Below are 20,646 nucleotides of genomic sequence, written 5' to 3'. Positions count from 1 at the left end.
CCCAGCTCACGAGGGCAGCAGCTGAGATCCGAGCCCGTGGCTGCCGCCCTCAGGGCCTCAGGGACGTTCACACCAAGAGCTGTCAGCTCTGCAAGGGGGACAGGCAGGGCACTTGGAACCCGAGTGACAGCAGCACCGAACCAGGAGCCCGGCTGTGACCTCACCCCGGGAACTGTGTTATGACTCACCCCCCAAGGCTGGCTTTGCACAGAGACCTCAGGGGAGTCTCGGGGCATGCAGCTAGGCCTTGGCCTCCCTTCCGGATGTCCCCACCCTCAAGGGCCCTGCTGGGATCCCCTGTCTAAAATGCCCAGTTGTTTTTAATTGCCCAGGGTACCTCCTAGATCTCCATCTTATAACTTGACATTTTCACGGTCTCTCTCTTAGCTCCTTTGGGACTCCAGACTTTTCCATTTCCCTGTCCTTCTTGCCCAGCCTGAGTGGCAAGGCCTCAACCAACAAGCAGTTGGGGATGAGGCCAGATTGACAGCCAAAGCAGGGTGGTGGCCAGAGGGGGCAGAGAGGAGAAGGGGTGGAGAGTCTGAGGCCTGAAGGCCTCCAGCTCTGACAGTCAGGCCTCCTGGGCTCAGCGTTTGATGGACAGGCCACAACAGGCTGCTCAGCTCCTACTGCAAGATGCAAATAAGGCCACAGAGGCTAGGGAGAGCTAGGAAGGTAGACCTCTTCCTGTCGGGGTCACCACGGCCCATTTCCTGGGACTGCAGAGGGAGGGGAGGCTTGCGCTAGGCAGAGCCGAGAGAATGCAGTGCGTCCTGAAGGGCCTCTTCCCTGCCTCACAGGGTCACTGGGAGGTCCCCTCCCCCAGCACTCCATCATCATTTCAAATGATTGGAGCTGAAGGGGATCGTTAGCTAATTAAAGCTGAGACCACTAATTGTCCCTTGTAGGAGAAGGAGCAGGGCTGCGGAGGAGAGGAGACGGAAGGGCTCAGGGGGACTAAGGGGCACAGGCCCCTGGGTGGGGCCGCCCCTCTAGACCTCGCTGTGGAGGGCAGCGTTGTCACAGAGCCCTCGAAGTGAAACTGGGAAGGAGGACACAAGTGGCGGATTTGAAGCTAACATAATGCCACACTGTGTCGCCGTGGGCAACGCTCCATGCCCACCTCTGCCCTCTGCCAGCGGACCCAGGGCTCGGGGCCTGGGGGGTGGTGGCAAGGGGCTCCCACACACATCCTTTGAAGTTGGCGGTAGGTCAGATTTGAGACCGGCAGCGGGATGGCCCCTGAGCAGCAAGCCTGGCTGCTAAGTCTGTGTCATTCGCAGAGGGAACAGCCGCTGGGCACACCCGCTGGTCTGAGTCCCAGCCTCACGCGGGGCTGCCCTCGGCCCAGAGCAAGCTCCCCTCCTGGCGGGATGTCCCAGGGACTGCCATCGGAACCACTTAAGAGGGTTATTGGTTTTCCATGGCTGTGTAACAAATCGCCACAAACTTAGCAACTCAGAACAACACCAATTTATTATCTCAGTCTCCGTAGGTCAGAAGCCTGGGCACAGCGTGGCTGGAGTCTCTGCTCAGGGCCTCAGCGGGCTGACGTCAGGGTCGGCGAGGGCTGGGCTCTCACCTGGGGCTCGGGCTCCTCTTCCAAGCATCCTGGCGGTGGCAGAATCAAGCTCCTTCGGTTGTAGAATCAACATGTCTATTCTTTCCTGGTAATCGCCTCAGGACTGCTCTCAGCTCCTGGAGGCCGCCCATATCCCTACCGCAGAGGGCATGGGTCGAAGGGCAAAGGCCATGCTGATGGATGACTTCTGGGTCAGGTCCTGGGCTTTAAGTGCTAAGTTGTCTCATTTAATCCTCACAACAATCCTAGGAGTAGGTCCTGCTTTTATCCCTATTTTACAGAGGCAGCAACTGAGGCCCTGAGAGGTTAAGGACCTTTCAAAAAGTCACAGAGCTGATAAGTGGCCAAGCTGGGATTCTGGGTCTGATCCAGCACTACTGAGTGTTCTCGGGCAAGTGCTCTCTGGGACTCTGCAAAATGAAGGGTGCTGGGGCCCACTGCCCACGCACAGGTCAGACTCCAGGGCCCAGGTCAGAGGATCCGTAGGCTCCAGCCCCACCCATCCACAGCCAGTGGGTGTGATGGTGCCTGATTGACATCTCTGGCATCCAATGAGATGAGGGGAGACTGATGTCAGCCGCCAATTGCAGCCATTCTGGCCTCTGCAACCCAATAACAATGCTGTTCCCTAGCATCGAGGCAGGGAGGCTTGTGGTTGGGGGCCTCTGACACAGCCACAGGAACCCCAAGATCAACGGCCAGGTACCTGCTGCTCACCTGGGCCCCTTAGAGAACCGAGTAGGGGCTTTCAGACCTTTGCCCAGTGCGTGTTGGGCAAGGGGGTGCCTCTCCCACCTCTAAGCTCTGACTCTCCCCACTCAGCGGGGCAGGCTCCTGTCAGCTACAGTTCAGGACGGGGAGGGGACCACGGAGGTGGCGGTGGCCTCCTGCTCCCCCCTCCCCATGAGAAAGGCTGTCTGTCAGGCCCCGTGCAGGGCCCCCACAGTAGGCCTCCCCTGTCCCGCCCCCGCCCCCGCCCCCGCCCCCACGCTTGCTTGCGCTGCCTTCCTCGGTAATGGGGCTTAATCATAACGCGCATTAGCAGGGCCTGCTGCATGCAATTACCACTCCAATCAGCCACCCACCACCTGCAGCCCCCAGCCTCAGGCCACCTGTGGGACACCCCACTCTGCCCTCTCTGGCCCCCTTCTTCGAAATGCAGCACAGATGCCCCAGGCTGTGCATGTGGACAGAGAAGTGACCCCTGGCAGTGGGGGCCTGGGGCAGGGGCGGCCGGTGGACAGAGAGCCACTCCTCGGGGCCACAGGCAATTATCACGAAAGCCTGTTGGAAACGGCACAGCTTCCCCAGCGCAGCGGGCTCATCTGAGGGCTGCACTGCCCCCAGGTTGCTGACACGCTTGCATGCACACACGGGTGTGCGCACGTGCTAGCCACGCACTCACACGGGATGGGCGCAGTCCAGGGCAGGCACGGATTCCAGTGAGGTGGCTACTGGCCATCTCCAAGGTGCAGACACACGGGGAGACCGGAGTGACCAACAGCCCGCACCCTCTCGTGGGGCGTCCCTGTACAGTCCTTCCTGCCCCTCCTCCCCAGCACAGACCATCCCACGTCCTTTGTCTCCCCCTCCCTGGGGCACAGGGAGCCTGAGCTGAATTGGAGGACTCCCTCAGAGCTAGGTGGGGGCTGGAGAAAAAGGGGCGAAGGCAGACCTGGCGGGGAGAGTGGAGGAGGGGACCTCTGTTGTGCTGTGATTCTCTCTAATTGCTGTTTTGCTGAGAGGTAATTAAAATCCCTTTTTATTTCACACGTCAGAGCCCTCGCCAGCCTGTGGAGAGGGTGTAGGGGGAGGCCAGGAGGTGGGGGCATGAGAGGGCGGGGCTGCCTGGCACAGGCCGGGAACAGGGTGGTGGGGCAGCTGAGCCCAGCCTGCCCGCCCAGCCTGCCTGCCAGGAGGCCCAGTGGCAGGAGTCCCCAGCCCTGCCCCTGGCCCGGCCTCTGAGCACCAGCCCTGTCCAGGATCTGTATAGTCCATCTGAGCCAACAAAGGCCGTAAGAATGAAGTCAGTGACATCTCTGGGTGCCTCCTACATGCCAGGCATTTTCCTGAGCTCCCAACTTATGGGATTGTTGCAAAAACAGCTAGTGCCAGGTAGACGCCATTATCTCCCCCATGTGCTGGCGTGGTAATAAAACCAAGAATCAGAGAGACTGAGGAACAGCCAGGAACCCAGAGCTCATCAGCGGTGGAACCGGGTTTGGACTGGTTTGACCCCAAACTCAGAAGCACTGTGCCAACCTGCCCACCCCAGCCCACACATGTCCCGTTCTGCAGAGCCGTTCCACCCTCTTCAGAGCCCTGCAGGAAGGGCCACAGCCTTGGGACCCCTGCCCAAGGCCCACATATCGGGGCCGTGCCTGCCACTCTAGCCCCATGCTCACCTGCTGGTGGGTTCCTTAGATCGGGAGAACCAGGGCTCATCTGTCCACTGGGACCTATGGATGTTCCCTAGAGGCCTAGGTAGGTCTAAGAGGCCATGGCCAGACCAGAGCCTGGACTGACGCCAGCAGGAGGAAGGCTAGAAGTGAGCGAGGCCCCTGCCTTCTGGGGCTGGCTGGGGGCGGTGGGCTCCCAGCAGCTGGGCCTGGCCGGGTGGCGCAAGTGAAGGTACCTGAGAAGCACCCCTGTGCCTCATACCCCGTTTCTCTCTGCCTGTTCTCACCCTTCATTTGGGCCAGGAATTTTATCGCCCCATTTTTTTCATGATCCACATCTCCCACCACTGTCCTCACCCGCATCCACCATTGTCACCATCGGCATCATCACCATCGTCATCATCACTGTCACCATCATCATGTCAATTTCCACCAGTCATCGTAACACCGCCGCCTTATCTGTCGTCACCATCGTGTCCATCAAATTCATCCTCCTCATCTCCGCCCACTACCAGCACCAGCAGCAGCAGCATCACAGTTATGACCATCACTTTCTCGATCACCATCATCGTGATCATCACATTCATGAAAGCCACCACCGCCACCACCACATTGCCATCAGGGCTCACGCTGTATCAGGCATTGTTCCAAGACAACAGGCATTTTATCTCATTGAATCCTCATGATACCCAAGAAGGAGGTGCCAGAATTATCCTCCCACTTTATAATTAGGGAAACCACATCTTATAGTGAAGGAGTTTGTCCAAAGTCACAGAGCCAGGAAGTAGCAGAGGCAGGACTTGAACCTAACCTGCCTGATACTAGAGCCCAAAATCATAATCACTACGTATCACCACCTCCCAGTCAAGGAGCCTGGAGAATTGAGCCAGAGGACAAGGAGAAAATGGAGATGCTTGACTGACTCAGGGTTTAGCGATCAGAGGCACCCAGTCCTCCCAGCCCAGCTTCCTGAGGACCTAGCAGCCACCGGCCACCTCACTGCCCTGCTGGGGGCAGTCCTGCCTCAAGCCTCTCCTCTCACTGGCGAGGGCTGGAGGTAGAATTATCAACAGGAACCAGGATGACTTGAGAACCTGGATTCTAGTTTTATCTCCAGCCTGACAGAGGCCAAACGGCCCCATCTCCCTCAGTGTCTCCTTATTTTCTGGGCCATGGCTGGCTTTGGGGCCCATTCACTTCTTGGGCATAGTAGCCAAGCTGGGGATGGGCAGTTAGGCCTGGGATGGGAGAGCGGCGGCAGGGAGGTGGCAGCCCGGGGGTACAGGGCATACAGTGGCCCGGTGGGGCCCTCGATGATGTCTCAGGACACAGGACTAGATAAGGGGTTAATATCCGAAATTTATAAAGAACTCATACAACTCAACACCAAAATGAACAAACAATCCCATTAAAAAATAGGCAGAAGACCTGAATAGACATTTTGCCAATGAGGACACACAGATGGCCCATAGACATATGAAAAGATGCTCAACATCACTAATCATCAGAGAAATACAAATTAAAACCACAATGAGATAGCATCTCGCACCTGTCAGAATGGCTTTCACCAATAAATCAACAAACAACAAGTGTTGGCGAGGACGCGGAGGAAGGGAACCCTTGTACATTGTTGGTGGGGTTGCAAATTCATGCAACCACTATGGAAAACAGTATAAAGTTCCCTTAAAAAATTAAAAAATAGAACTACCTTATCACCAAGCAATTCCACTTTTGGGTATTTTTATCCAAAGAAATCCAAAACACTAATTCAAAAAGATATTCAGCTAAGGTATGGAAGCAAACTAAGTGCCCACCCAGAGGCAGATGGATAAAGAAGAGGTGGTATGTATCTGATGGAATATTACTTGGCCATAAAAAAGAATAAAATCTTTTATCATCTGCAACAACATGAATGGATGGACCTAAAGCGTATTATGCTAAGTGAAATAAGTCAGCCAGAGAAAGACAAATACCATATGATCTCACTTATGTGTGGAATCTGGGCAACAAAATATAGGAACAAACAAGACAGACATAAATTCATAGATACAGAGAACAAACTGATGGCTGCCAGATGGGACGGGGTTGGGCGGATGGGTGAGAAAGGTGAAGGGATTAAGAAGCACAAATAGGCAGTTACGAAACAGTCACGGGGATGTAAAGTACAGCATGGGAACAGAATCAGTAATATCGTGGTAACTAAATTACAGTGGTGCCAGGCGGGTACTAGACTAACTGGGGGAATCCCTTCGTAAGTTATATAAATGTCTAACCACTATGCTGTATGCCTGAAATCAATATAAAATAATATCGAATGTCAACTATAATTGAAAAAAACAACGGTTGCCTAATAGGACGCCAACGATAAGGTAGCTCCCGTCATTGGAGTGAAAGGATTAAAACCTTGGGCTCCTTGACACCCACCGAGTGACCTTGCTTGAGCCCTTCCTGTCTCTGAGCCTCAGCGGCCTCATCTGTATCCTGGGAGTAATCACAGGGCCAGCCTCTCAGGGTGTCGTGGGGTTTACATGAGGTGATGCTGAAAGCCCCTGGCGGCAGTTCTGGCGTAGCGTGGGGCCCTAGCCACACCCACGCACCCCCTGGCTGCCGCCCATTCCCTGGGCATTGCTGGCTCCTCCGGGAAACCCCGGAGCCCCCTCGCTCCACGCCCCCCCACATCGGTGGCAGTGATGCACACCGCTCTCCCCTCCCGTCACTGTTCCCTGCCAGCTAATGGGCCAATTTTTTAACATTACAGAGATTTGGCCAATTTGGCTACCCTGACAGAAAGGCGCAGTGAGCAGTCGTCTGGGGGGCGGGGAGAGGTTCGTAAGCAAGGATGGGAGAGCAGAAGGAGAAGGGGGCAGTGGGCAGCGGGCAGCACTGCATCTCGGGCCACTCCCAGCTGCCCCTCCAAGTCCCGGACAAGGCAGGAGGCGCAGCGGGGAGAGTCCAGAGATAATTAGCCCCACTTACGCCTCCGCCCCCCGCCGTGCACAGGCCCTGCGCTAAGCACTTTGCATATATTTTCTCTTTTAATCCTCCAATAACCCTATGAGGCCAGTTCTATTATTTGCTCCATCCTTCCCGGTGTGGAACTCAGGCACAGGAGGCTGGGAGCCGGCCCAAGGTCATGGAGTCAGGAAGTGATGGAGCTGGAATAAGAGCTGAGGCTGAAAGCCAGGACTTTTAACCATTACTGAGCTCAGTTTTTTAACTAACGGCTGAGAATTAGGCCAATACCACCCCCACCCATCCATTTGCTCACTCACACATTCACGCACACATATCCACGCGCGTGCACACACACACAATCTCCAAGAGCCTCAGCCTCTCCAGCCACTGGGGTCCCTGCCAGGCATATATGATTCTCATATCCTTCCCCTCCCTGCTGAGGGCACCTCAGATTGAAGACCCCCAGACCCAGCATCTCTGCAGGAGGAGCTCTGAGCAGCATAAGGGCCAGACATGGACAGGGGGTCCCAGCCCAGAGCTGGGCTCTCCGCTCCTGCTCAGGCAGTGGGCTGGGGTCTCCGTGCCAGCTGTGGCTTCTGCAGCCCCTCCTGCCATCAGCGTCAGGCTGGAAGTGGGTGTCAGCTGCCCTCTCTACCCCACACTCCGGGCCCTTCTGGGTGCAAGGAGGCAGATCTGCCAGAGAGGACTGGGGGGAAGGGCGGGGGCTGCCTCTGGGCGGGGGCTGCGGAGCTCCCGCATTAAGCGATCAGAGAGCACAATATTTCATTGCCGGCAATCGCAGCCAAGACATCAACTACTTGGGCAGAGCAGCCTTAAAAGCCTTTTGATTTTATTTCTTCCACTTCATTTTTTTTTTTTTCCCCTTTCCTTGCTGGTGTCCTTGACAAGGCCTCCCCTCCCCCTCTGCTGCCCCTTCCTCAACCCACTCAGGAGACCGGGTTGCCTAAGGAGGGGCTGAAGCCAGAGGCTGCGGGGTGGGGACGGGGCGGAGGGGTATATGTTGGGGGGAGCTGCATGTGTGTGCACTGTGCGCGCATGTGTGGCTGGGAGGCACTGCTATGGCTTTCTGTGTCCCCGTGTGTGCGCCTGGGCACCACCGTGGGAGTCTGGAGGTATGCATCCTGTGGGCATGCATCTGGGTGCCCGGTAGGCCACAGTGCGCACGCGTGTGTGTGCGCACGCGCGCTTGGGTGCGCATGTACACTCATGGACCTCACTGTGCACGCACCCACCGGAAAGCTCCACCAAGGTAAGGGACACGCGGCCAGGGCCACGGGAGGGTGGCAAATTTAGAGGGCAAAGAGGACAGAGGAAGGCCAGCAGGAGAGGCGGGAGGTCACACTCTTAGGAGAAAGTCAAGTTGGGCCAAACCGTGGAGACCTCCAAGGCCCAGGACGTTCTCCAGAGGAGACAGATGTGCACACACACACATACGCGACACACTTACACACGCGAGCACGCGCTCACTGCCGGAGTAACTGCAGGATTCCTGGCCCCGCGCCCATGACGTCAGCGGCCGCGTCGTGACGTCACCACCCGCCCCCGCCCGCAGGCAACTTCGTCTCTGCCTAATGACCCGCGGGCGACGCAGAACTGCACATCTGTCTTGTCGGAAATTAGTTAATTGAATCGAGCGGCCCGAGGTGCCGCAGCGACCTCGGCCCTGGCCCGGGATGGGGGCTGGGCGGGGGGGGGGTGTCTCAGCCTGGAGGGCGGCGTGGGGGCGGGGCTCACCTAGAATGGGGTCGGGAGACGGAGTTCTCTCCCCAGAATGCTCGTCTGTGTCCCGCTCAGCTCCCCCAGCCTCCAACCCGCAACCTAGTGAGCAGGGGGACCGATGCGATTGTGAGCCCGGCGGGGGCCGGGCCACTGCGGGCACGGCCCGGGGGGCTCTCCCTCCCCTAGCTGCCCCCTGCCCCGGGGCGCTCGGGACGCCGGCTCCCCGCTCCCCTTGCACATGACCGCTCGCTCTACCCTCGCCGGTGCCGAGAAACACGGCTAATTTCCCCTGCCTCCTCCCCCCAGAACGCGTTCCCGGGGCGCCTGGGGGCGAGTAGCCATAGCCAGGCAATTTGTCGAACCCTTGACAAGCCCGGGAGATTTCCTCCCGCCTTGCGCTCTGGCTGGTGCGCTATCCTGTCCCCTGGCCCTGCATCCCTTACCTCAGGCTCCCGGGCCTGTCCCTCGGGGTCTGTCTTAAAATCGCCCTCGCTCCCTCTCGCCTCGCCTCCATCTTTGGGGGCATCCCTCCCTCCCCATTCTTTCCTTCCTAACTCAGGAGAGCCAGGGCAGAAAGAGGGCGGGCTGTCTGAGAAACCCCCGTGCCAGGCCCGGCTCTGCCTCCCAGCCTGGGAGACCTCGGCAGGTCGCAACCTCTTGGGGCCCCAGTTTTCACATCTGACATTGAAATAATAAGAACCTACCTCGTTGGGTAAAATTAAATGATATATGTAAAAGGCTTAGAACTTAACCGATTCCGGTAGCCGATGCGTTGTGGCTTTCTAAGGCGGAGGCAGAGCTGTCATGGGGCGTGGTTTCTCTAGAAGGGTCCCCAGGGGCTGGACGATGATAGAAAGTACCACGTTGAGGACTTTGAAGGGCCAAGGAGTCTGGACGGGGCTGCCAGGTGGGCAAGGCTGGGGCCCCAGTACTGGAGAGGCCGGCCCATACCAGGGTTCGCACCTGGAACTCGGGCCTCACCTCCCTCGGCTCCAACCCGGGCCCAGCGCGGCCCTCTCATTAATTCCACACCTTTGCATCACCCTGCGTGTTTCACAGCTTGACAACCTGAAAGGCTTAATTCTTGAACTGTATCATCCCCATTACACAGATGGGAAAGCAGAGGTTCAGAGAGGTTAGCTGACTTGCCACAGACCTCAGAGCTGGGGTTCGAATAGTGTTCTCTGGCCTCAAATGTCAGCCACTCTCCGCTGCTCTGCCACCCCCTATGAGGACCACTTGGTTGCTAGGAGACAGCAAGCCAGTGGTTACTATGGGAACTGGGCTGATGTGGAAAGTAGACAGAGTTGGTGTCCAGGCAGCAGTGGGAAGGCTCCAGGTGGGCTCCACGGCCTCTGCCCTGCCCCTGCCATGCAGGTAGCTCTTGACTTTCAGCTCTGGGGTTTGGGTTCCAGATTCTGGGTTCCAAGTGGCAGAGGCTCAGTGACAAGGCCTGGTAGAGGTACGATGTTAGAGGGTTACCCTCAATGCTGCCCCCGCGAACCAAGAGCCCTGGTGGAGGCCGTGGCCCCAAATTGCTTCCCCCAAACTGGCCACAGCCATGCCTGTTCTGCAGACGCAAGGGAAGAACTGAGCCGGCCCCGGAGAAATGAGAGAAAGAAAAGGCAGGACCGTGGCGGGGCCCAGAGCCGTGCGGAGGGCTCCAGACCTGGGCGCAGCCTCGCGCTCGTCACCTGTAAGAGAGGGGTGATGCTAGCCCCTCTCCCACAAACATCGTATTGAAAAAATTAACAAAGACACACAGACATCACTAGCTGTGTGAGCTTGGGTAAGACACTTAGCCTCTCTGGGCCCCTGTAAAATGGAGATAATAACAGTACATACCTCCTAGGGACACTGTAACGATTAAACAAACAATCGAACACAGGTAAAGGGCTCCCAACAGGCCTTGGCAGGCTCTAGGGACTACGTATAGTGTTGGCTGTTCTATTTTTCGAGAGGCAGGACTCTCTGAGGCCTCAGACTTCCTTACTCAAGGTCCAGGGACCTGGTGCCTGGGAGGCTGGGCGGGAGCGCGCGAAGAGGCAGCGCTGGCGGCTAAATTTGTTCATCCAGGCTGTCGGTCCCTTAATCTGATCCCTGAGGAGCAGCGCAGAGGCTTCACTCTGGATGACAAACGAGGAGGGGAGAGGCCTGACCTGCCGGCACTCCGGGTGAGTAATGGCCTTGCATTAAGATATTAGGCCTGGACGACGAGCAATGTGCTCCTGCTCCCCGTCGGCCCCCAGCAAGGCCGGGAAGAGAGCTGGGGGAGAGGAGGAGGGGTTCGAGTTAGGGCTTGGGAAGCAGGGTGGGGGGCACAGCGAGAGAGAACACCCTCGTGCACATGGCAGGGAAAGAAGAAACCCATAGAGAGAGGGAAGGCAGCAGACAGAGACAGGACGAGGGTGTCAGAGAGAGAGAGAAACAGGCAGAAACGCAGACTCGCTACGAGACAGAGGGGCAGGGGTGGCAGGGAGAGGGAGACAGAGAGAGAAGAGAGGGACAGAGAGACAGACGAAGACTCCGAGAGAGGGCGGCGAGCGGGAAGACGCCCATGGCGACACAGGGTAGGGCCCGCCGCCAGGCTGGGCAGGTCAGCCAGGCAGGGGATTCAGCCCCAGGGAGGGCCGTGCTGGAGGCCCGGCTTCAAGGCTGGTCTTCGATGTCCCTCGACTTGATCCGGAGCCTCCTGGGCCAGGAGGACAGTGGGTGGAGATAGCGGCTCTGTCAGAACTGGCTTAGATGGAGAGACGGGGCCTCCAGCCACCTGGACGGCGCCTGTCCCCGGGCAGCCAAGGCCAATGGAGACAGGGGACAAAACAGAGTAAGTTCCAGCTGGAAGCCCCTGCACTGCGGGCAGAGCCCCGCCCCCATCAAACCCTAGGTCCCCCATAGCCTGGTCCCATGACGCAGTGCTGCTGGGTTAGGTGGCGGCCTCTGGGGGAGGAGGAGATGGGGGCCGGGCCCAGAGCAGGACTTAGAGACAGTATGGCTCAGAGACGAGGGGCTGAGAGAAAGCACAACGGGGTGGAGATGGATCCCCCACGGACTACGGGACAGCTCGTCCCTGTCCCCACGTTCAGCTTGGCTCTCTCAGAGAGGCACGAGGTGCTGCCTCAGACGGCAGACCTCGCTGCCCGGGTTCAAGTCCTAGATCTATCCTTTCTGCTGTGTGGCCCCGAGCAGCTCATGTGATCTCACAGGGCCTTACTCTGTCCTAATCTACAAAGTGGGGTGATCGTAACCCCTACTGCATGAAGTTTCTGTGAGGCCCAGTGCCTAGAACAGGCCTGACACATGTGAATGGTTCCGCGAACTTCGCAAATTACCATTAATTGTATTATTTCCCTCAGGCCCCAGCCATGACCAAGAGGGCACCTAGAGCAAATCCCTGCACCCCCTTCAATCCCTGAGGGTTCTCCCCAGGGGTTCATGCCCAGACTTGGAATCCCGGCCCACCTTGGTAAGCCATCAACTTCTCCCTGCCTCAGTTTCCTCGTCTGCAGCATGGGCAAACTATGAGGCTTAGTGGAGCTGGTGCCGTAGTCACTTCACAAACCCACAGCAGCCTGTCCCCATGCCCCAGCCCTCTGCTCTGAGGACCTCCCCGACTGGGTGTGCATGTGTGCACCTGCTCGCCAGGTGGGAGCAGGCAAGGTCTGCTCTGAGTAGAGGTGCTCAGACACAAAGACGAGGTGCGGGCGGGCCCCAGATCCCAGGCCCAGAGCCTCTTGTGTTGGGGCGTAGAGGTCCAGGGCCCAGTTACCCCACCCATCTGCCTCCCCTCCCCTAGCACCTCCTTGGCCTCTGGTCCCACTCGGCTTCATGGGTGCCCAGCTCAGACACCCCTTCTTGGTTTAACTCTGCGGTTGCCACCTTGAAATTCTTAATAATTATGAAGCAAGGGGTCCTGCGAATCATGCATTGGCCCTACACTTTGCTCACTCAGGGTTACCCAGGCGCCAAAGTCGCCCCTAGGGCTGCAGCTTGAGCAGGGAGGGGGTGATTCAGGAAACAAAGGGGCTGCCCTCGGGAGGGGGGGCAGAAAACGCAGAAGACTCACTCCTTGAACCCCAGGAGAACGCGAGGCAGAAGGCTGTGTCCTTCTGCCCAGCAGGCCCAGGGAGAGGCTGGGCGGGGTCGCCGTGGGGGCGGGGCGGGGCTTCTGATACCGGCTGGCGGGTCGCAGAGCTGGGGGTGTCCCTAAGGAGAGCCGCAGACACTGTGATCTTCCTTCAGCCACCCTAAGCTCTCCCCGCTGAGTCGCCCAGGTTTGAATCTCTTGTCCCAGCTGTGCGGGCCGTTGTTTTAGCCCCTCGCGCCTTCCTGGGACCCTGGTCCTCGGCTTCCCGGTCGTTCGAGGCCTGCGTCTCTCACCGACCGCCACCAGGAGGCGCCCCAACGCTTCCTCGGCCTTGTCGCCCGGGCCCCGCCGGGCCTGGTCCTTGGGAAGGAGGGGCCTCCTCGCGGCCGGAGTGGCGAGGGTCTGCGGTGCCGCCCCGGAACGACCGCGTGCTCCGCGAAGCCGCACCCCACTCTCTCTTCCGAGCCCCCACTGGGTGGCGGGTGTCCCCCCAGGCCCGACCCGCGGAGTCCTTGACCTTCGCGCGAGCAGAGGGCCCTGAGCCCGGGTCCGGTTGGGGCCACACCGAGGGCGGGTCGCTTTCCCCAAGCCTCTGATCCCTGAACGTTCACGGATTACCTATTACTGAATCTGCTTTGTTCAGAATGGGCCAGCACTTAAATCATCATTCCCGGACCAGCCCAGCCAGAGGGAGCGGGCCTGGGATCAGTACGTTTAAGCAACTCCCTGCCCTGTGCTTCCGGCTCCTTCAGGGAGCCCTCTGCCCTCCAGGAAGAAAGAACCCCTCAAATATTATTTAAAATTTTTTAGTAGATAGTACATTCAATTGATTCAAAAATCGAAGCGATACCAAGTAAAAAGGCTGCCTTCCGCCCATTCCCCACACACCTGGTTCCCTCCCCACAACCCCACCTCATACCCCCCGAGTGGCCACTTTTACTGATTTCTTGTGTCATCTAAGAAAAATAAGTCTATGCTCCGGTTTTTCCTCCTTTCTCGTACAAAAGGCAGCACACTATAGACACGCCTGCCTTTCATTTTCACATCTCTGCATTTAAATCTTGACGTTCTTTTCATAAACAAAGCCCTTGCTCCTTTTTTACGGCTGCATGCTATTCCATTGTGTGGCTGTACACGGTTCGTTTAATTCAACGCGTTTTTGGTGAGTGACAGGTGGTCGCGCCTTTTTCGCTCTCACTAGCATCGCTGCAGGGAACGTCTTTGTGTGCCCGTCCTTCCGTGAGCACCCCTTCGTGCCTGACTGAGGGTGAAACGGGCAGAATGGGGGGACTGGTTACAGAATGGGAGTGTTTGTAATTTGGGTAGGTACCCGGCAGGTGTCCCAGTCGCCCTGCAGGGGGCTCGTAGCCCCGGGCACTCCCCAAGCAGCGACCCATTCTCCGCGGCCTCGCGAGCAGAGCGTACTGCCCACAAGTCCACTTGTATTCAGTGCCCCTAGGGTCCGGCTTTGACCTCCAGGCTGTAACCCCAAGGTCCGTGTCACCCCAGCTCTCAGGCCTTCTTTTGCAACACTTTGCACATTTGAAACGACTTATATATCGTGTCATTATTATTATTATTATTTCTTCGATGTTTGCCCACCTCCAGCCTGTGCGCTCCACCTAGGCAGGGACTGTGCCCAGTCTCAGCATAGCACGGGCACATCGTGGACACTGAGTACCCCTTTGCTGGCCAGGACGGCCCCCAGGTGCCCCGCACCCTTGCAGGCACCTTGCCTGGGTGGCCTCAGCTGTGGCTCCCAACCTCCTTATGAGGGAGGCCCTAGTCCTAGGGCCATTGAACAGGTGAGACTGAGGCTCAGAGACGGGAGGGGATTTGCTCAATGACTCACAGCTGGCCAGTAGGGACGTCCCTTCTCCTTAGTCCTTGTCCCTCCTCCTGAGACCCTGGCTTTACTTCCCTATCTGGCCCGTGGGGCCCCCAATCTCCAAGGGCAGTCAGCCTGGGTCAGGAGCAGTCCGAATTCGAGACTGGCCCCCTCTGCACAGCCAGCAGTGATGGTGGGGAGGGCGGCAAGCCGGGGCCTGGCCGAGCCCTGAGAGCCTTGTCGGCTTGTAGGCTCAGGCCCCCTGTTTGATGGCAGTCTGGGCCCCAGTGACGCCAGCAACTCTGCAGTGAGCAGAGCCCCTTCCCAGAGGCTCCAGGGCTGCGCTGGCTTTGTGCCCGACTGTCACTCTGTTCCCCAGCGGCTCTTTGTGGCGGCTGCCTGCCTCCCTGCCTCCCATTAATCATGTGTGCTGGATTTATTTTCTCCAGCAATTTATTTCAGCAAATGCAATCTGGGTGTGCCTGCAGGTGGGCAGGACGCTCCACTGCTGCCGGACTCGGTGGAGCCTGGCTTTATTGTCAGGCCAAGAGGCATGACTTGCCAGCACCCTCGCGATAGACACCAGGCCTGGCCGAGCCCTGGGGCGGAACCCTGGGGACCCCAGGGACCAGCCCCATCCCCACATCGCCACGACCTCAGGAGCCCGAGCAGCCCAGAAGACCCAGTTCACTCCACTGTCTTTGTGCCCCACACAGGCCGGCCAGCTAAGGAGGGACGGGGCCGATTAGCACCGATGTCCTTGGCCTGAAAGAGGTATTCCGAGGCCTTTTCTGATGACCATGATCTGGGGAAGGAGAGGTCCCCCCTCCTGAATCCCCCTGCTCCCTGGCACCGCTAGGCAACCCGGCCCTGATTCCCACGACAGTAATGGAGGGAAACAATCAACTAATGGCAACCCTGACCCGACCATCCCCACAACATGCGTCCTCCTTCCTGGGGTTCCCTTTGCTTCTTTTATCACCCTGGGCCTCTCTCTCGAGGCTGTCAGCAGGATGCAGCCTCCTGGGGCTGGATAGCCTGACACAGCCCTGAGGCCCGGACAGCAGCAGGGGGCTGCTTAGCGGTGATTTCAGGTGCTGAGCTAGCGTTCCTGGTTATCTGTCCACTTCTAGGCCTTGGAAGCAGGAAGGAAAGGGCTGTGGGCACTACAGGGCGGGGGCTGTCCATCTGGCCCTGGCCCTCACCAAGCCCTTTACAGCCCCAACCATGCCTCCCGCCCCTGCAGCATCCCCAGGGGCCCAGGCCCCAGCCCATGGGCACCTGCTTCCTCTTTTGGTACCCCGCAGTCCCAGCCTGCGCACCGCCCCCAGCCTGCCCTTCCCCACCCGGCCTGGCTGCCTCTAATGCTGCAGATAATTCCCGCTGTCGCAAAGCCATTACCCTGCAAATGGGCTGTGCTTCGGAGTGCGTGTGTGCCCGCACACACACACACACAGGGGAGGGGCAGCTGCAGCAGGCAAAGCACCTTGTTTATGCCTCCCTCGCTGCCATAATTGCCTCAGGGGATATATTGGCTCCATCCTCCACCCCCCTGCCTCTGGTCCCCTGCCCTGGCCGCTGGCCTCAGCTGGCCCACCCCGGTGAAGGGGCCTGGAGCTCTGGGCCGGGGACCGATGTGCTATGCCCAGCCGGAGCGTCACCAGGCCTTGCCGAGGGCCCTGGTGTGTGTGCACTCCCTCTTCTCCTCCATGCGTGGCAGGTGGACTCGGAGTGGCTGAGGCACCCCTCCCACGCCGCCCAGACCTCGGGGGACCTGGGGAGCCGAGCTGCCGGGGCAGGGCAACATGGATGCTGGAGACACTTTGGTGGCATCCATGGGCCTGGTTTCTTCTCTTCCTCCTCGCTCCAGCCCTTCCAGGTCTCTGGTCTCCCACCATCTGCTTCGTCTGCCATTTGCAGACCCCACCTCTAGCCCCAGCTGCCTCTACCCCTCAGCACAGCTAGCGCTCCCCCGGGAGGAGGCTAACCCTCTGCCCTTTCAAGAAGAACCTTTGACTTTTGTGTCAAACCTTTGAAAACCCTGACAGGCTGGTACGGTCAAGGAGCACCTGTGGACTCCGGAGGCAGAGCTCGGTGGAGGTCAAGGGCGTGTCCTTCAGCCGCAGGCACAATTGGTTTTAATCTCTGCTCCTCCGGGGTCTAGTGATGAAGTCTTAGGCACATCACTCAGTTTTCCTGAGCCTCAGTGGCCTTATCTGTAAAACAAGTCCGATGACACCTGCCTCAAACAATGATAAAGGTTTAATACACCGTAATGCATGGAACCACATGAAGTTTCCTTTGTTTAAGTAGTTTCTGACATTAATATTTATTGGGCGACACATTGCATTGGCAGGCTTTGTGCCATTGAGAAGGTTTCCACTCGATGGCCTGCACTTTTCTTTTATATTCTTCATATTTCGCATTTGTATAAATGCCACCTGCTGGTTTTAAAGAATTCAAGAAACATGGGGAAACAAAGAAGAAAGTAAAAAGCTCAACGAAATAAAAATAAATCTCCCTATTAGAAATAGCCATAATTAATGACTAACCACCATTTCCAGAAGTCTCTTTTGCATTGATGCAGATAGAAGTTCCGAGAGATAACTTTATAGAAATATCGAAGGGATCCAATTGACTATTTTCACTATAATTTACTAACTCTAATTTATTAACAAAAGAAAAAAAAAACAGATAATACTGAAGGAAACCACAACTCCAGGAAAAATGTCTCTTCATTCGAGAGGCAGGGTTTTCTGAAAAGATCATCTCACATTAATGAAATGAAAGCAATAAGAATAAAAAATATTGATACGGTAGGATCTACCGGGTGGGAGGAGGCGAAATTGAACATTATAGTAGAAACTGAAGGTATTAAATTAGCAAATTTCAGAGAAACACAGGTGAGAGCAAGATTGAGGGGAGGGAAAGAATCTTACGGAGATGACAAGAAACACAAAAAACACACCAAGGAAGGAGAAGAAACAGGCGGAACCGTGAAATGGTTCGCATTCTTTTGATCACAAGGTCGAAAGGCGGTGTTGCGCATTTCACACTCACTCGGCTTGAAGAATTTTGCCTAGACGTGCCCTCTTGATCTAAGGTTTCCAACATGTTTAAATCGTGAAAGAAAAAAAAAAGCTGTCACTTCTGGCACGTCGTAAATATTGACATTTTTAGATGCAGCTGTTACAGCACTCTTTTGGATGTATCTGATCATTTTAATGGAAAGAATAGCAATTTCCCGTGGTTCAGCCCGAGAAGCGAAACACCCAGCCCGGAGCCAACCCGACGTGGGTGCCCACCCCGGCAGCCCTGGTGAGGGGCACACAACCTCATGACCTATCAGCTCATCTGGACTTGTGATGTTGTCTTTCCTTCGCTTCTGCTTTCCTGGTGTTTTTAGCAAGCTTCCTTTGAACTCATTTTCTTTTCTTCCACTAAATATAGAGAAAAAGAAATTGCAGCCCGGGATTAAAACAGAAGGCAGAGCGCCCTGCAGAATCCCAGTGATGGGGACCCCATAGGAGAAGGCTGGACGGGGCCAGGGGGAGGAGGCTGGCAGGACAGGGTGGGAAGGAAACGGGACTGAAAAGATTGCGGGATGTGTACCAAAGCTTGGGTTCTGAACGGGGCGGGGGCGCGGCGGGGAGGCTGGGATGAACCGGATGTAGCCATGCTCTCCGGCCCCTGCCCGGATGTAGCCATGCTCTCCGGCCCCTGCCCGGATGTAGCCATGCTCTTCGGCCCCTGCCCGGAAGATTGGGTAGAATCGGGGGAGGCCAGGGGTCTCACCAACCACAGAGCCCTTGCTGCCGGTTCCGGGACCGATCCCATTCTCAGAGACCCATGGAGCTTGCCGGGGACGGAGCGCACCGCAGCACCACCCACCCCTAGGCAGTACTCCTGTCCCTCCTTCTTAGAGTCAAGTTCACGAAGGAAGCAAGCAATCCATGAGGAAGGCCCGCAAAGGTGAGGGGAGCCCCAGACTCAGACACCCTCTGAGCATCAGGCTATACACAACCCGGGGACCCCTCCCCCTGCTGCCACCCCTGTCCCATTCCTGCTTGTTGTCTGGGCCCCCACATCTCCCTTGCCGCCTCGTGGGATCAGGCCCCACGACCCTCCCCAAGTTCATGCAGGCAAACGGCATCCCATCCATCCCACATTGCCAAGTGCGGGTCTGTAGTAATCATGATAATCCCGGTGAGGTGTGTGTTATTATCCCATTCCCCTGACTGAGAGCATGAGGCTGAGAGAGGGGGGAAATGCATTCATCTCCTGGGGCTACAGCCACAATACCACAAGCCGGAGGACGTAACACAGGAGAAACGTATCCTCTCACAATTCTGGAGGCTGGAAGTCCAAGATCAAGGAACCCACAGGTGCCTAACTCGAAGGCTGCCTGGGAGAATTTGTTCCACGATTTTCTCTTGCTTCTGGCACTGCAATCCTCAGCTTGCAGTTACACAACTCCGATCTCTGCCCCCACTCTCCCTGTGTACCTCTTCTCTACGGAAAGGACATATAACCCTACTCCGGTATGACCCCAACTTAACTAATGACCTCTGCAACAACTCTATTTCCAAATTAGGTCACATTCTGAGGTCCTGGGGGCTAGGGCAGCAACATATCTTTTGGGGAACACGATTCAACCCATAACAGGAGGAGATTCACCAAGGTCCCCTGGAGATGCAGCCAGAACCCCAGGCCTGAGCTCTGAATCACGGCCTGAGCAGCCCCTCCAAACGGTCAAGATCTCGACCTCCCCTTGCTCTTCAATGCATCAGAAGCTGGCTAGTGGCCACTTTTGTGCCTCTTGGTCAGAAGAGCTGGCATGGCTGCCGGTCTCACGATCCTGTCCAGGGACGCTGTCCCCAAAGGCGGCCTGGTCAGCTCTTGGGTGAGTCTCCCTCCCACTGTCCTTTTTGCCCAGGAGGTCAGGGTGCTTGGGATGGAAGGATGGGTGGTTATGTTCACAACGTGGAGGGCTCTAAGAAGCGAGGAAGAGGAAGGTCTTCCCCCAGAGGACAAGTGTAGAGACCTGGAGAGGCAGGTGCCAGGGTGGCAGGTGCCCTGGTCCCCCCACCATCCTCCTCTGGATACGAGAGCAGGCTCTGTGCCTGCAGGGAGGCTGTGGGGCTGATTCACATCACCAGAGCCCACAGGGGTTTTCCAGAGGTAGCGACCGAAAGCTCCAAGGTCCCCTCCTTCCCTCTTCTTGGAGTGGGAGGTTGGGGCTGAGGCTTTGCCTCCACCTGTGTGTGTGTTTGGGGGTGATGGTGAGGGGCGTTGAGGTAGAACAGCTGTGGCCCGGAGAGAAGGGCCAGCAAATGGCAGACGAGGCCAGCTCCACTCCCAGGCAGGAGACTGGGGCCCGGAGGGGAGGCCGAGGGCGGCAGGTGTCACTAATAGCCCCTCGAGTCACAATCTGCGCATGGTTGGCCTGGCCCACCTGGCTTCGGCACAATCTGCGCGTGGTTGAGGGTCATGGGTGCTGAAAGGGCAGGAAGTGAGCGCCTGGGGGAGGGGGGCTTGCTCCCCGGCCTTAATGCCTTCAGCTTGCATGCAAGAACCTGTGAGGAGAGCTTGGAGGGCAGGTGGAATCTGCCGGCCTCTCCGCCCAGAGGCCGCACCTTCTTTGCCCTCTGGGCCCCTTACCTGGATGGCTGTCTGCTGGAACCTTACCTGGATGGCTGTCTGCTGGATGGCAATTTTCCTTCGGATACTTTCTCAGACCTCTGCTTATGCTTCAAATATAGGCCATGTCGAACTAACACCCTCCGGGCCAAGAATTTGAAGGTCATGGGCAAAAAGATAAATATACCCTATCTAGATGCACATCCTATCGAGATGGAGAGAGAGTCTGATGAGTTCGAGTCGTTTCCCCCATCCTGACACTCACTCCTCATACTCCACATGTGGGCGGTGTTTTCACGGTGCCGCTGAACCTGAGGCACTGTGGTGTGAAGTGTGGTGTGAAGTGTGGGGTGCCGGGGAGGGAAGGGGGTGCGCACAGTGGGGTGTTGGCGGATGTCGAACAGCTGGCGTGGAG

Source organism: Rousettus aegyptiacus, unplaced genomic scaffold (assembly GCF_014176215.1).
Source record: "Rousettus aegyptiacus isolate mRouAeg1 unplaced genomic scaffold, mRouAeg1.p scaffold_m13_p_2, whole genome shotgun sequence".
NCBI classification, from domain to species: domain Eukaryota; kingdom Metazoa; phylum Chordata; class Mammalia; order Chiroptera; family Pteropodidae; genus Rousettus; species Rousettus aegyptiacus.
Note: the sequence above shows the minus strand (reverse complement) of the source record.